The following is an 18,108-nucleotide window of genomic DNA, read 5'->3' as shown; positions in this document are numbered from 1 at the left end:
TAGGTTTCGGGTCAAATGATCAGGTAATATAAATAGTAGGACCATGCAGTGGCGTGGGACGCTAAGCTTGCTCGCTAGTGGTGATTTAAGTAAGATAAAATGGCAGATGATATGGAATGCACTGATTTTGGGCTGACAGACGGTTGTTCATATTGGTGTCTTGTGTAATTAAAATATCGTTAGCAAGCAGCATACATATGTAGTACTTGTTGGTTTTATAAGCCGGGCTCTGCTGAAAGCCAATGTTCCTGTAAATTGCACAACTTCAAAAGTAAACCAAAAAAAAAAAAACCCAAACAGTGTCAAAGAGCCACGTTTTGTCAAGAATGTTAGCATTTTGTTTCTTTTTTTTAATTTCGAAGAATTGTCTATCTGTTTTTAGTTTTCTTATTAAAAACTTGTTCTAAAAACAAGACTATGCATATTGGACACATACAATGCGCATGAATTTCCATAAAATACTTTGCTGTGTGTTGAAGCAATTGGGATTTAATATATAACGCTTGTTGCAAAATGTAAGGCAGCAACTGTTAAACTTTTTTCTACAGACAGACATATTTTTGTTTATAACCGCTTACAAAATTTGGTCGCTCTCTGACGCTTTGCCGACATTAAAAGCATGAGAGACACAAAGACACACCAAAAGAGCCCGACTTTCAGTACTTCAATACTTTGATTCTTTTAGCAATCTATTGTATTATTTTCGGAAGAACGTAGTGAGGGAAAATATAAGAACCTTTATAGATACACTATTTGTATTTTTAATCTATTAATGTTTGGTTAGTAATATCTTTTATTCTGTTGAGTTTCATCAAATACATACATATATAGATATAAATATAATTTTATTTGAAATGCTACAGTAAAGTCTCGTGTTTATAATTAGTTACATATAACTATTTGTTAAGCCAAAATTAGATCAAAAGTTTCAGTTGCAAATTATACATGCCTGTATAAACATATAGAAACAAAACATTTTCCAATTTTTACACAGGGTGTGTTTCTTGATACTGCGGGATTAAGACAGTTGATATCGTGTGGATTATGAATCATACAGACAGACAATTACTGAGTTGCATCTTATTTATAGAAACGTGGATTTTTTATTATATTCCCATAAATCAGAATGTGTATCCATAGTTTTTAATTTAAAAATGTTCTTGCCAGTGTGTTCGTTATTTCGTACTCAGCCACCTGTTGACTAGTTTCCCGGTGAACAATTCTCGGTAAAGCATTCATTTGTCTCGTGTCGAATTTAATAATTTTATTAAGTTCAGGAAAATTAAACAATTTTGATGCATTTATTGAAAACTTTTTAACGTTCTTCATGTGTAGTAACACAAGTTTAGGTTCAAATGAAAAACACTGTTTAGATTGATCTATCATTGTATAATTCGGTAATAACTATATACGACCAAAAAAAAGTTTATCTTCAGGGAATTGCACAATAAAAATGATGTTGTTTAAGATGAGTTTCGCAAACGCAAACACCCATAAGCGCTTGGAAAACATTATTAACACGTGTAAATCGGCAACAAAATGTATATTTGAAAATGTTAGTTCTTTTGCCGCGGTCGTACATGTAAGTGGAAGTACGAATAATTCGATTTACAGCTTCTATTTCGTCATTAAAGTAAATGCATGTACTTAATTTACGATCGCTGCTGAAATTGATCAAATGTCTGTACACGTGTATTTGGTATATGCTGGGTTAAGGAATGCGGGTTAAAGGTGGTACAATAAAAGGCGGTACAAATCAGTCGACTTATTAGGAACAGGGCGTTAGAGTGTAAAAGTGTTTCTTTTTTTTTATTTTGCTTTTAAAACAAACCAGAATGAAAATGTCCTCAACAACATATTACATTTTTGTAGCCAGTTTCTTGCCTTGCAAATGAGATATTTTGATTAGAGTTAACCCCCCCCCTTTTTTTTTTATCCTGCGTGATGAATAATTTTAATTTTCTGAAGTCATTTATATATTTGTTGGAATTATTTTGCAAATTTTTATTCAAAATTTTTGGAACAGAAATAAATTGAAATGAAATCTCATCATTTGCTATTTACATACCAAATTTATAATTTATAGAAAGTATTGATAAATTCAACACTTCAAAATTTGGATTTTTTTCCTTGCAAATATCTTGTTATCATAAACTGTCATCACAATTTCAAGGAAGATGTTCAAATATTGTATGTTTTCAGTCCATTGGAAAAAATATTTTTGGATTGTACTGTAAACCTGCAAAAGAAAACAAACAGGGAAGCTGAATTTTTTGTATGGTGAACATTTTTATCAAGATGATTATTTGAGATGAGGTGGTTTGGATTAGTTTATTTGTGATGCAATTTTTCGTAAGAAATCTTGTTTTGATTGCTAATCATATTTGGCTTCTCATCTCTTAAAAATATAATGAAAGTGACAAAACCTATACTATATCCATACTATATTTTCAGACCGTACATCAACATTATACCTTTGCTACATGATGTTGAGGATTATATGAAAATTTATTCCCCTACAAAAACAAAAATATGTTTCTATAGCATCTTCCGATGATCTCAAGGGGAAATAACTCTTCATATGTCCCAACATCCATGCAATAAATTGTTTTTATACCGAACAACGTATGATTACAAATAATTCACAAGGTTCTTATAGGTTCCTACTTGTAATATAATAAGAAAGTACATGTAAAAATGTTTACATTTGCATGGCAATATACCTTTTTGATATCATTCGAATCATATATACCTGAGACACCTGTCGATATTAATGTTGAAAAAAGAACACAATGCCAAAAATACTTTTCTTGTTTAAGAATTATCAAATTCCACAATATCTGACCAAAAATTAGGTTTTAAAAAGTTCTGGAAAGGTAAAAATTATAAAACCCCCTAAATTCGAACTCATAATTTACATATTCGTAGTTTGACCAAAATACGTCACTAAATGGAGGTGTTCCACACACCTTTTTTTAAAGTTTTAAAAATTCCATATTCATTTCTTCTTTCTTTACGTCAAATGCTCATTATTGAGCTCTTATATAAACATTCTCTAGGTTTTTGAAAAGTCGGATATGCTATTTATTCCCCGGTATATTGAATGTTTCATTCGCCCTGTCACATGACTATCTAGATTCGTAACATAGAATAATTATACATGTAATGATAATACAGTAAAGAAGTTTGCTAAATTGCTAAGGTCTATAGTGTATTGCGAAAAACAGATAAAATACCCTCTCTTAAGAAAAAATCATTTTGTGGGTGCTAATTTATTCCTTTTATTTTTGTTTGAACTTGGCTCTTCTTAACTAGAATAAGCTTACCCTTATCACGACAGTAGGCATTCATCTTATCAGCATATTCGGTTGCTCTTTCGGGTTGTCTTGTATACAAAAACATTTCACAGACAAGTCCAGCTATTTCCGGGAACTCCTTGCAAAGCTTCTCAATGTCCTCCATGTAACGGATAATTGGATAGACATAATAATCAATTTTTGAAATACTATACAAATGCACATAGTACGGGATTAATTGTTTCTTTAACGTTTTCATTTGGGCATATATTTCTGTTTTTAAAGCACTATCTTTCACGTCTTTCACAAAGACTGATTCATTCTTCAATGTTTCTTGAACACAGCGTATTGCCGTTGTGATGGATAATTCAGCTAAAACTACATTTCGCCTCCAATATTCTAGTTTGCTGTAATCGTACAGAAAGCTAGCAATAGCATTCAGATTTCTTTGGTTTTCAAAAGGAACTTTTAGCCAGCCTATCCTACTGTCCACTGCCCATGGTATATTCGTTTGTAGAGTAAACACTTTCTCTTCGGGAGACATTTCTGGTACATTTGGTCCCATTCTCAAACGGTGTGACCTCGATAAAAGAACTCGCGATGATTTTTGTCTAATTTCTACTAGTGCTAACTTAAAAAGATCGGAGAAGCTTACAGCTGTTCGTGTTAGATCTGTCTCAGATAATAGAAGACTTTGCTCATATCGCTGCTGTAGAATGTCAAGTGATACACCATAGTATCCAATCTTAGCCATCATTTTGACTGTTGCAATTGTTAAAGGCCAAAATAAGTTATTTATTCCATTATGAGATTTCGTATCTTCAGATAAATCTTTTGCAATTGACAATACCCGTTTGATTAGATTTGAACCATATGTGTAACCATATTTTTCAACGACAATTTGAATAGCATTGGTAGGGAAAAGACGGAGAAATTCAATTAAAGTGCACATTGTACTGATATCATCTTCTCTGTGACAATCGATGAGATTATTTTCTGGTATAAAATAGTTGGGCAGAAATCTTGATTTTAAGCATGACAACAAATACTCAAGTGCATACAGTATGCATCCACTAAAATTTGTTTCCCAATCACTAGAAGCCATCTTCTCACAGGCCATAAGAAATACTGATTTTATATGCTTTGTTTTTAATGGGAGGTGGTGTACAAAATTTTCAACCAGAACCTTGATAATACGAAATCCATGAATCTGTGCCTCCGTAAGACTTTTAAAGATAAGGTGTTCTGCCATGGAAAAACCGAACTGCCACTCAATTTCTGGGAAAGTGCTTCTTGGATGTGATTTTGGAATTAATGTACACCCTGTTTTAATTATAGAAGTTATAAGAGACCGAGATGGAAAATCGAACCCTTTTCTACTTTCTTTCCAGCGGTTGTTAAATGGATATGTTAAACATTGCACTCCTATACCAAATATCTCATATCGTTTTAATGATTTTATTTTTAATCGTAAGTCGTTGGTGACACTAAATGCTCGCTGATACATGTCTGAACCTAATTGATTATTGCCCTCTCCTGATTCAGGTAAACTAGGGAAAACTTGTCTAAGTCTACAATATCCAGGGTGGGTATTACAACATTCAACATACAATTGTCCTGGTATATCTCGAGGAGTCAAACTTACATTTGGAAAAATAGCCTCTGTTTCTGATTTCATAACAACAACCCAAAGATTTCCAGACCTCTTTTTCTCTCTCACCACTCGGGTTCGGGTTATATCTCGTAGCGTTACTAAGCTTTCATCGGTTTGATATCCTAAGATATGATACCATACGTTTTCGGTACAAAAGATTGGACCATTGATTTCTAGTTCCTTGCAAAACATGTTATACGGAAACAAATGTTTCATGATGAATGTTAAATGATACAAAGGTATTCCTGAGAGGGGATCAACATAAAATTGGTCTTCAGTGAGCTTTCTTTGAGAATCTGAAAAAGTAATTTTGATATACATGACACATGTTAAACTTCTAAAATAGATAGTTTTCGTCAGTCAACTAAAATACATGGAGTTTTTAAAATGTAACTACCCTCTGTTTCTTCTTGTTGTAAGTCTTTTCCGTGGTAGGATATAAAAATTGGTTTAATATCTGCATGTTGTGACCCTTTTCTCTCTTCTTCAGTGGAAATATACTGCAATACATACTGAACAGATTCTGCTAAATAAGATTCCGGAAAATGGCCCCGGGACATTGATATGAACTTACTATCCAAAACCTTTGTATCAGAATTGGTCACTAGCATTCTATATATTTGAGCCCCTGGAAATGAAGAATTTTTAGAAATTATTTTAAAATAAATACGTTAAGTACTGATATAATTTTCGCAGACCTAGAGAAAGATAATTACTGTAAGGCATTCCTGTCAACCATTGAGAAGGACGTAGACTAAAATAATGTGACTCTCCTAAATGACCAAGATGAATGTGAAATTTTATCGCCATCGAATGGGCTTGTTGTGAAGATATATTTGTACGTCTGGTTTCCGTCTGGACAAAATTATAGATACTAATATGTAACAGATAAACATCAGCCAGTGCCTGTAGAATCATATGGTCTCCCCATTCTCCAGATTTTTTCATTCTTTGAAGATACTCTTCCCATGTCTCTCCAAATAAAAAGGAAGAGCTATGCACTCCAAACTTAGAAGGATGTTTTTCTAGGTGTCTGAAATATTTTGAAATAATTTTTCATTACTGTGCTACTTTTATCAAAAATCTTAGTACAAAGTAAACACTTACCTTAACAAAGTTTGAAAACTTAAATTCAAAAACTTCAAGTTGATATTTTAAATTCCGATATAAACTATTATCTATAAAAGGGAAACATAATCAGGTGCAAATACATGTTAATCACCACACTTTAAACAAATTTATGATGATCTAAATTTTAGTTCAAAAAGGAAACCGATCTGCATACAATAGATAAAAAGCATAGATTCCCATTGCTTTTATAAAAATGAAGATGCTTACTCAATAGCAGTTTCACGTAATGACACTTCGGTGTGCCCAGGACACCCGTTGATCATAAATTGATCTGCTACAGCACGAAATAGACAGTTTCCATCACCATACACGTCTTTGATTTCAAAATCGTTGTCTTTGGCAAACTTTTGTATTGCTGGCGTGCTCCATGGAGAAAGATCAAACACTTCTTCATAATAGCCTGTACATATTAAGAGGGTATTTCACTTTTTATAAATATGAATTTTGGTAGCACTTTAATTTTTTTTTCACAAGAGACGGTTTTGTTAATCTGAAATCACAACGGAGAATCAAGCAAAAAATTACTATATTATTTATGCGTTTTCTAAAGGTCAAGATCTAGCAAATGAAAATTGCCTACAAGTTTATAATATTTAAAATATAAATTCTTTCAATGGTGGTTCATAAAAATAGCTTTGTTTAATAGGATGTAACGGGATTAAAATTTTTGGTAAACACAATGAAAATTATATAAAGCGTGTTTCCAACTGTCATATTCAATGAAATAAGAAGAGAAAGGGATAAAATACAGAGTTTTGCCCATTTTTTACTACCAAAATATATATCAAGAATGCCTAGAGTCTCTTTAAAAAGGGAATCGAATTAGCTATTGACCTCCTCTTTAAAATGATGTCAAATTGAATATAATATAGGTATCGGAATTACTTTTTTCATGATTGAATATCGAATGTCAAGAAATTGTTACTTAATGACGTCGTAATGGTGGTACCAAAAATACATTCTGGAATCATTTACAAGATTTTGACCATGAAATCGACTTACATTCTTTATACTCGTTGATACCTCGTGGAAGATGATAGGTAAGACAATGTAAACAAGGAGATGGATTATCTTCTATGTTCTTGTTTTTAAGGCTATCCCAGTACTCATCTTCACTATCAAAATAATCTGTCTCATCTACATCATCATTGATAATGTTTTCTTTTAGAGGAACATCTAAATCTCTTTCGAGGTCTTTCAATAAATGTTGGTTTTCTTCAATACCATTGGAATATTCTTTACTTTTGAACTCACTTTTACTATCCTCTTCATTATTCGGAAATTTTACTGTTGTTCCAGACAAACAATTGTTGAAAACAGTTGGTTCCTCAATCTCAGGTATATGATTGTCTGTTAATGTTCTTCTCCAAAATAAATTAGGAGCACCACTTTGCATTTCTTTTTCAATCATTTGTGTGATCTTTAAAAAAGACATACTTCTAATCATTAATTCTTAACAATCCCTTTTGTGTGTAAAATGTTTATCTCTAATGATGCTTGTTTCCCTCAAACCGGAAAATTAAATCGATTAAATACAAGTCGATAGAGTGATGTCAAGCTAAAAATTATGTATGTTTGATAGAAGATCTAATTTTAGATTAAGGAAGAAGGAAATTAGAGTAACACAAATATTGTTGAAGAGATCTAGTACATGTACTAGGCATTGACTATGTTACAGGAAATCGTTGTAAATTTGCAAGGCACACAGTTTGTTCAAATTGGGAAAACAAATCCTTATTAAAAAATCTCAATTTAAAGAACTGTATTTTAATGGAACGTTCTCACGAATTGAGCTTCCTTTCTTTGTTAAGATATTTCGAATGGTCAGTTATTTCTAGTACAATTTGAGGAGTAATAAGCTAAAAATAGAAATCAAAATTTGTTGTAACATGTATGTAAACAAGGTTTGTGCCATGTGTTGTGCACATTTGTTCTATATAGTGGTAAACGTTCTCTAAAAAACAGATGTTCTTTATTGCTGGTTTGATTATGTACGTATATTGATAAACAGTAATTGAATAACATTTAGATGAAACCGACAAATAATTCTTTAATGCTGTTTCAATACAGATTGTAAACATTATGCCGGGAGGGTCGCTAATATGGCCGAATAAAAAATCACCATCACTTAAGTATTATAGATGGATAAAATGTTTGCAGTACATGTGTATTTTTTCTGCATTTATTCAAGGTTTTATTTATAGGGAAACAATGTTTGGTATAGTATATATATTTCAAAACTTGAAAAGGTAATAAAAATTATTGTCTTTTTGCATTTGAACGCAATATGCATAATTGAAGCAATACGAGGACTTTCATGTCAAACTTTTAATGTACTGCTAAAATGGCAGTTCTAATATTGATAAATTTTTTAGGTCTTATTTATCCTAATGATTAAGTTACAGGCAGAAATATCATGTTTTGCAGCAAAATGAAATTATGAAAATAAAGCTTATAAATGTCTTTTTAACTGCTTCTTTAAATAATAAGCTTATGCTTAGGAAAGAATGTTTCACTGTTATAAAAAATGTATGTAATTTTGAATGAAAAAAATGATGATGTTATTTAGAATTAACAAGCATTATTGACTTTAAAAAAGTTTTTAAAGTTATTCTAAGTCAGTCATTATTATTTTATTTTGTTCTTTGATGAAGAATAATACATGATCTTTAAACAAAGACATAGGAAAAAGAGCTTACAAATAGTAAGGCGCAGCCTAGTACTAAGAGTTATATAAAATTACAGTGTGAGAGTTTTCTTCCGTCCTTGTATCCCTTACAGAATTTTTAAATTTTTTTAATTTTAAATTCCTCATATAATGCTTATATGTAATGAAATACAATCAATACCAAGCATGTTGATGAATAAATTTTAAACAGAAATAGCAATATAAAAAACTTTATAATTCCATTTGCGATCATAAACATGCAAAACTATAAATAACATTATTTTCTTGCTTAATAAATAAATATACCATAAATAAATATAGCTTTACCTAAAATAAACCCCAAAAGATAGAAATTTAAAACTCTTATAAGGACAAAGAATAATACGGTGTCATTACATAAAATGTACAAGTAATTGAAATTGTTCGTCTGTGATAACTAATTAATAATTAAAGATTTTTTATCACATTATATAAAAGTCGTTGATTGTAGTAATGTTACATGCTTAATTTTTAGTTACATTAATATGGTATTTTTTTTACCTTTCGGTTGTGGTCAACACACTGGCTTTTTTTCACCCCATTTACTTGAATATATCACGCAAGGAGATTGCGCTATGAAAAATTCACAGAAGGTGAATTACAAACTAGTTTGATCTTCTTACGTATCCATAGTATTAAGGGATTGCAGATTGCACTGATCGGTATACGCACACACGTGCACTCTTACACTATTCATATATTTGCTTTTAGCTATAAATCAATCATATAAAATGATATGATGAACCAAAAATGCCTCTTCGCTAGCCAAGGTTTTCTGATCCTTGGCGCTTCTAAAAAACCCTTGACATATCATACTATCCGAAGTCGGATTTTTTCCCCTGGATTTTGATTAGGGTTTATTGAAACCGTTCGACAAATCCAAAAATGCAAAGTATACCTGATTTAATCAACCAGTATTTTTTTCTGTTTATTCACGAGTGTCTCTGGGACGAATAGCTCAAACCCCTTATTTTTTTAATCTTTCTGTTTGAGCCTTCATTATGCATTTATCATTCAATTGTGCAATAACAAGTACATCGGGTTGTTTATCAAAAGAGCATGCAATCGAAGATTGAGGATTTACCAACTGTTTACCGCTCCCAGTCGAATAAATTCGACTGGGATTTTTCCTATTTAATAAAAACAATGACCAATAAAACATTATTACAACTTGTCAATATCAATGTCTAAATAGGCTGCCATTTCTGCACCAGGTACGTTAAATAACGGCATCTTTCATTATTTGGCTGATTTAAAAATAGAATAGGAAATCACGTGACGAAAACAAAAATTTCGACTGATGCCAAGGGTTTGTGAGAAGTGATGAGGAGCAGAAAACCTTGGCTAGCAAAAATGAAATATGCCTTGGATTTATAGTCAAACTACATGTGAATCTCGATAAGTCGAAATTAAGGGGCCCCAATTAAACTTCGAGAGAGAAGAGTTCGAAAGAGTTTTTTTTTTTTAAAAACCGGAATATTTGGGGTTTCTTGTCCCGGTCATTTCGGTTCTAAATTATAGTAGCCGGAAGTTTATCTTCATAACTTAAAAGGATAGTATATATAACATCGTTTATTTTAGTTTTATTTTACTTTACTTAAAACAATACAAAACTCAGTTTTGTGTAGAAAACAATTTACGCTCTAAAATATTTTAAATATTGTATGTTGACCTACTCACAGAATATTTCAAATAAAGAGCAATTTAGTTCTACAAGTCAATGAAATTGATCGTTTACATATTAACTATCTGTCCTATTGAGGGAGAAAAGGGTATGGTCTCTTATGTCACCAATCAATTAACATTACTACGTCAGCCCCAGGCGTTCAAATCCAGATGTTCAGGTAAGGTCCACGTGATGTTAAATAAATGCTTAACATCTCAAATCTCCACAATGTTTAAAGAACTTGTCCTGATGATCCACTACTAACCAATTTTGATGATATCCTAGGGCTTTGGTCATCGCTTAAACTCATGATAGATCGTTAATAAAGGCCTATTAGGAGTTTAGGTATATCATAAGTCTAAGAATAATCTGCAGTATGTTGGCTGATAGCTGCAGGTATGTAACATTACGGGAAAATTAAGTTTAGCATGCCGTAGAACTGCAGTTCCTCCCATTAAAAAACCCCAAAAAACATTTTCTCAGTCATTTTACCACTGATATCATCTTTTTAATAGCCTTAGAATGTCTTTTTATGACAATCACTGATCTCGGAAAGTAAAGTATGTCAAATTCATGTGCAGATCGAGAGTCGTCATTTTTGAATGTCAACAAACCATACTATCTCACTTTACAAGGATTGTGAGAGTGTTTAAAAAGAAATTCACAGACAGTATAAGAGATCTATATAAAACGTTTGAGCAATTTTAACATCGAAATTTGAAAAAAAAATGTAGAAAAAATAGGTTCAAATTATAGAAAGTTTTACTGCGCTGTAAAAAGCAAGTTGCACTGTAGCCGTACGACATGTCAATCCGAATTTTCCAGTTTCTTGGGTAACAGTACTGTAGCTAGAGATGAAATAAACAGATGCCACAACACAATGTAATTACGAACCATTGTAACAAAGATAACTTACCTGATGTAATATTTAGACTAAGAATACTTTACATGTACTTGTAGACCCTCATAAAAAAAATGTGATAGACGTTTGTCCTAAGATAGGTCTTGTTCAGAAACACAATGAATATATTCTGTAAGGCTTATCTTATCTTCAGATTTACATTCGATACTATGTATTGCAATTCTTTTACCGGGGAGCAATTGATCCCTTAATGTAAGTATTGATATATTATTATCGGAAATGGGTCATCATCGATATATCTTGAACAGTTCTATTTGACCAAGAAAAGTAATTAGAGTGTATTTTAGGTCCTACCTCCATTGTAAAGTCATAATTTAATTCATATATCTTTTGCGTGTACTATAGTCTATTGATTTCAGGAAATTATGCGGGAGATGAAAATGTTTTCTGTACATTCAATTTGAAATCAAGTTGTAAGTAAACCGGATACATGAGAAATCATCCAAAGGTAGGTTATGAAATTTTGATAAAGTAGTATCTCGATTTTGTCTGCCTTGAGTAAATATAAAGGCGCGACTTATAATTTAAAAAAACGTACATAACGCAATATGTTCACGGGTAATGTGTAGACTAACTTTTAGCATTCAAAACTTATTAAAATAGATTTTTAAGAGAGGATGTGAGCATTCTAAAAATATATTTAAGTCGACATACACGGAAATTCTCTCTTCTAATTTGATTTTAAATTTTACTCGGATATGTTTTTCTTAACTACGCTTGTTTTACACTAAGAATGATGTAACTATATGTTTTTACACTTTGCACCTAAAATAGATTATATGCATGTACTCTATAACTATAGCGACTATACAAAGCATGTTTATGTACAATTCAAAGTTCAGACTTAACTTCATGCATTAAAATTACCCGTTGTATTATAGTTAAATATTATTTTTGGTTACACATTTTGTCCTAGAAGATTTTGTTTGATATATGTTTTAATATTGAAAACATTTCAAATAACACCCGAACATTTACATATCACCCATTGTCTCGGAAACCTACGATACACTAAATGTCATTTTTTTTTCCTTTTAAACGTTTTAATATATATATATATATATATATATATATATATATATATATATATATATATATATATATATATAAATATATATAATGACAATCCCTGTTATAAAACGAAACACAGAAAGGACAACAACTATTTATAAAGTTTATGTTGAGTGAACATTAAAGAGCTGATATCTTTGTACTGGCTGTCAGTGCAAATGAGTTCTTCTTTCTGGTATGTTTTTCATATCTACAAAAGCAAACAAATGTTATCCATTCTCTTAATTCTAGTACTTAGCCTTGTTATTAATCATTTGGTTTTTTTTTCTAAACAAATAAAAAATATTCACTGAACTCGTGCATCAAATTAAGCTATTTATTGAGTATAATTTTGTATATTTTTGTACATGTAACTCTAAAATAGAAACTTACCTTCCCCTAAAAAGTGAACTCGCATTTTTCTGGAATATTCTCTTTCCTTCTCTGGTTGCCTCGTATATTGAAACATAGAGCTGACCAAACATGTCATTTCTGGGAATTCGTTGCAAAGGTGTTCAATGTCATCCATATGATTAATCAAGGGAAATATTGAATATTCTATCCTTGAAACACTGTATAAGTGAACGTAGTATGGAATTAACTTTTTCTTTACCATTATTGTTTGGGCATCCACCTCTGCTTTTAAACCATTATCACTGATGTCATCTGCAAAGAGTGTTTCACTGTTTAATGTTTCTTGAATGCATCGTATTGCTGTCGTTATGGCTAATTTCGAAAGTACTACATTTCTCCTCCAATATTCCTTCTTACTATAATCATACAGAAAACTAGCAATTGAAGGCAAATCGTCGGTATGTGAAGAAGGAACAGTCAGCCAGCCTATCTTTTTATCAACTGTCCATGGTAATAATGTTTGTAGATTAAATGTTTTTGTTTTAAAAACCGCATCAGATACGTTAGATCCCATTTCTTGGTCGAATAACATCGACAATATTACGCGGGATGGTTTTTGTTTTATTTCCAATAGCGCTGACATAAATACATCGGAAAAGCAAACTGATGTTTGTCTCATTCCTACATCTGGTATCAGAAGGGTTTGTTCATATCTCTCCTTGAGAATTTCAAGCGATACATCATAGAAACCCATCTTAGCAAACATTTTAGCTGCTGCAATTGTTAGTGGACCAAATAAGTTATAGAATATTTCATTAATATTTTTCTTTTTTGTAAATTCTTTGGCATTTGACAAAACACTTTTGATTAAATTTGAGCCAAACAAATATCCATATTTCTCTGCAGCAACTTCAATGGCATTTGCAGGAAACAAACGTACATATTCAATTATAGTGCATAGTGTATTCATGTCTTCTTCTTTATGACAGTCTATGAGATTGTTTTCTGGTATGAAATAGTTTGGAAGAAACCTTGATCTCAAGCATGAGAGCAAACAGTCCAATACATACAATACACATCCACTAAAATGGGTCTCCCAGACACAATTGGGCATTTCTTCGCAAGCCATGAGAAAAACTGATTTAAGGTGCTTGGTTTCGAAATAAAAGTCTTGTGCCATAGTCTCAACTAGTAGTTTCACAACAAAAAAACAGTGAAGCTGTGCTTGCGTTAGACTTCTAAACATGAAGTGTTCTGCCATGGAAAAATCAAATTGCCATTCAATTTCCGGTGAAGAACTTTTCGGATGTGACTTTGGAATTAGAGTACAGCCAATTTCAGTGATAGAACTAACAAGACCTCGAGAGGGGAAATCAAAACGTTTTCTACATTCTTCCCAACGTTGATAAAACGGAAATGTTAAACAAAGTACCCCTAGACAATGTATTTCGGCATCCGGAATTTTTATGATAGATGAAGTGCAAGCGGGAACTGTGAATGCTTTTTGAAACATGCTCCCCCCTATATCTTTTGTATTATTACTAGAAATTCTAAGTCTACAATATCCTGGGTTTGTTTTAGAACAATCAACATAGAGACCTTGGTGTCCTGGGATAAGCTGATGTCTGACAGGTTCATTTGGGAAGATCGCCAATGTTTTTGATTTTAAGACGACGATTTTATTATTTTCAAACTTTTGCCTTTGGTTTCTGGTAAGATCTAGTAGCTTTGTTAAGCTTTCATCAGCTTGCGATCCTAGAAAATGATAGCAAACGTCTTCAGTACGAATCACTGGTCCATTTACAAGTAACTGCTTGCGAAACATGTTAACAGGAAATAAATGCTTGGTGATAAATGTTAAATGATGCAAAGGAATTCCGGAAACAGGATCAACATAAGATTGATCACCAGTAAGGTTTTTCTGAGATTCTGAGAAAACAAAAAATAAAAAGAAATTGAGATTAAATCTTCTGAAAATTGAAGAAAAATCAATTATGGATTATTTTAGATATAAGATGTAATTTAACTTACCTCTTGTTTCTTCCTGTTGTAGGTCGCTTCCGTTGTAGGTTATGAAAACAGGTTTGAATAGGGTATTCTGTGCACCTTTTTGGTCTTTCTGAAGTGAAAACCAATGTAAGACAAATTGAAGGGACTCAGCTAAATAGGACTCTGGAAAACAACCTTTAGCCATTTGCTCAAACTTTTCCTTTACGATTCGTTTTCTTTCCTCCGGTGTTTTTTCCATGTTTGTCACTAACATTCGAAATATTTGAGCCTCTGAAAAATAGATCAAAACACTCGATAAGCAAATTTATTTTAGGTAGTTTAGATTTGAAATCTATTTATGCAGAAACTGCTTACTGAATGGAAGTTCCGCAAGCCAATTCATGGGACGAAGACTATAATAATGTGACTCCCCTACATGACCAAGATCTATACTGAATTTCATCGTAACGGAAAGCGACTGGTCCATAGTAATATTAGTACGCCTGTTTCCTGAGTGAACAAAGTTATAAATATTAATATGCAGTAGGAAAACATCGGCTAAAGCCTGTAACATAATATGATCTCCCCATTCGCCTGTTTTTTTTCATTCTTTGCAGATAACATTGCCATGTGTCTCCGGATAAAAAGGAAGAGGAGTGTACTCCGTACTTGGAGGGATTGCTTTCTAGATGCCTGAAAACATATTAACATTAATGATATTAACATTGGACGTAATGCTATTAAAATTTCACTACTGTGGAATCATCAATTTTCGTTGGGGCCAATTTTCGTGGATTCCTGAAATTTTATAGGTTCGTGGGGACGAATTTTCGTGTTTTTTCTTATACCTACAAAACGAAATATGACTTTATAACCTAATATACTATTCGTGGAGGATGTTAATTCGTGGATGAGAGGTACTCACGAAATCCACGAAAATTGATACACCACGAAATCTATTGATTCCTCAGTATTTTTGACAAAATTCATTTTTGAATCAACACCTATAACAAGAAATTCAAAAGCTTACATGAAAACGTATTTTCTAGTGTAACTTCAGTGTAGTTAGTTCTTGTTAACGCACAAGAAAACGGCGTTGTAATTTAAATTTCTTGTGTAATATATCAACACTGATTTAACTGGCAAAGATGTCAGGTTATGTGTGCGTGTGTAAAACTGTTTAAACCAAAGTTAACTTGTTAATTTTAAGTAGTTTTAACATCTGCGTGTGATATCTCTTCAACTGTACATACATGGGAGAGAGAGAGAAAAAAAGGAACAGATAGAGATAGTTACATGCATTTTAAACTCTTACTGAATAGCAGCTTTTCGTAATGATGCTTCTGTGTGTCCAGGACATCCGTTTATCGTGAGCTGATCTGCAACAGCACGAAACAGACAGTTCCCATCGCCATATACATCGTGGATTTCAAAGTTGTTTTCTTGGACAAACACTTGAAAAGCTCGTGTACACCATTGAATCTTATCATATTCTTCTTCATACGCACCTATACATATAATAAATAAATCACTCATTTTAATACACGTTCTTTTTTGTATTGGACACAAATTGAAATTTTTCTAAAGATTTAAATTCTAAATCAACTCCCATATGCAACTACTTGCACCTGAAGTGAAGGAGACCTGTGCACTTAGTGTGAATATAGAATTCGCAACATAAACAAATGTTTTGGAAAAAAAATTATCCTTTTCTGTAAGCTGTTAAAAACATATTAATGTCTATGTTTTTAATATGTAAGAAGAAAACTGGAGAGAGTATTAATATTTCTGCAAATCTCAAATGAGCAAAATGGCATCCAATGACAGTATCTGAAATAATTGTAATTTAAATGTTTCTGACACATATGTACACTATTACCAAAACTGATGAATTTCCTCCATTTACATTCATTTTTAGATTTTATTTCCATTCAGACACTTTTGCCGGTTAATATAGTTTACATTCCAGCAGGAGACTGGAGGGAGACAATTTGTTAAGCTTTCATTCAAGAGGTGCTTCATTACTCAACAAAAATTTGACCCAGAGCATTAATGTATCTTAATGTTGACATAACCACCCATCGAAAATGTATAAGTGGACTATACGCAAAATGTGTCAAAGGACATAGAGACAGACAAACGGACATGTTAATTCCAGTACACCCCATAACTTCGTTTGCGTGGGTTTGAAAATGCTTTCTCAATAAAAAATAAATATAGGTCTTACAGCCACAATGTAAAGCACGGCTTATCAGCGCTTGGGAATAGATTTTTAAAACATCTTACGATACTTAACAACTGACAATAATTTAGCACCATTCAATCTTGTTTTGCTGATATATTTTGCTTAATTAAAGATTAAAACAATAAAATGATACATGTATGTTTTACATAACGACTCACAAGTTTTATATTCCTTGACACTCCGGGGTAGATGATACGAAAGACAGTGTAGGCATGCAGAAGTATTGTCCTCAATGGTCTTATTTATAAGAGTGTCCCAGTATTCATCCTCACTATCAAAGTAATCTGTTTCATCTGAGTCATCTGAGTCATCAATATTTTTCTTTTCTTTCGGAAGAACATCCGAATCTTCAATGTCTTGCACAGCAATTTGTTCACATTTTAAACGTTTGTCATTGGAGTATTCTTTACTTTTAGAATAAATTTTGCTCTGATGATCATTCACTGATAATTCCGCCACAGCCCCGGTTAAACAATTGTCAAATACAGATTCCTCTATTTTATTATTGCGGCTGTTTTTCCCGCCCCAAAAGGTATGAGGACCACCCCTATCCTTCTCTTTTTCGATCATTTGTATGATATTCACATGTGACATCCTTATATTGGTGGCTACTCACATTAGCGAAAATTATACATGTCCTTGTTGCTAGTTCTGAGATGCATTTTTAACTGCAACATACAGGATACATAAATTTTCTGACACTTAACGACCACAATTTCCCGGAAACTTATGAGTGTACTTCCAAATTAAGAAAGGAGAATATGCATTTTCAAACAGTTTGGAAAAATAAAAAAAAGTGTTTTAATATAATTTATATAACTTTGACATGAGAGCAAAACATATTTCTGAAACTTTGTAAAATTATTAATTCAGCATATTTTCAGTGATATCAAAATTTAAAAAAAAAGGTAATATTCACAGATAAAATGGATTGAAACACTTAAGAAATTATCAAATTTATTTTTGTTTTGAGGTTTTGCTTTAAATCACGTGTTATATTGTTAGACTAGAGACTGCTGATTTACATATATTCTTTTGTTTTTTTTATCAGAATGCAAATTACTATGTCTTACAAAAAAAATATAAATAGAAAA

General features: G+C 32.0%; 2 long non-coding RNA genes across 2 annotated transcripts; both read right to left on the bottom strand.

Annotated features, from left to right (window-relative positions):
• Nucleotides 1-769: 769 nt before the first annotated feature.
• On the bottom strand, nt 770-7,801 carry LOC105317116 (uncharacterized). Its single transcript, XR_010712939.1, has 6 exons — nt 7,084-7,801; nt 6,289-6,481; nt 5,667-5,983; nt 5,348-5,578; nt 3,327-5,246; nt 770-2,239 (listed from the first exon to the last, which is right to left on the bottom strand). It is a non-coding gene; the product is annotated as an uncharacterized lncRNA (long non-coding RNA).
• A 4,724-nt stretch (nt 7,802-12,525) lies between these two features.
• LOC105317115 (uncharacterized) lies at nt 12,526-17,675 on the bottom strand. Its single transcript, XR_010712938.1, has 6 exons — nt 17,173-17,675; nt 16,085-16,277; nt 15,145-15,462; nt 14,812-15,060; nt 12,820-14,709; nt 12,526-12,637 (listed from the first exon to the last, which is right to left on the bottom strand). It is a non-coding gene; the product is annotated as an uncharacterized lncRNA (long non-coding RNA).
• Between the last annotated feature and the right edge of the window lie 433 nt (nt 17,676-18,108).

This window comes from Magallana gigas, chromosome 4 (genome assembly GCF_963853765.1).
Source record: "Magallana gigas chromosome 4, xbMagGiga1.1, whole genome shotgun sequence".
Taxonomy (NCBI): Eukaryota; Metazoa; Mollusca; class Bivalvia; order Ostreida; family Ostreidae; genus Magallana; species Magallana gigas.
The sequence above is the reverse complement of the archived record's forward strand: the minus strand, read 5'-3'. Positions and strand labels throughout refer to the sequence as shown.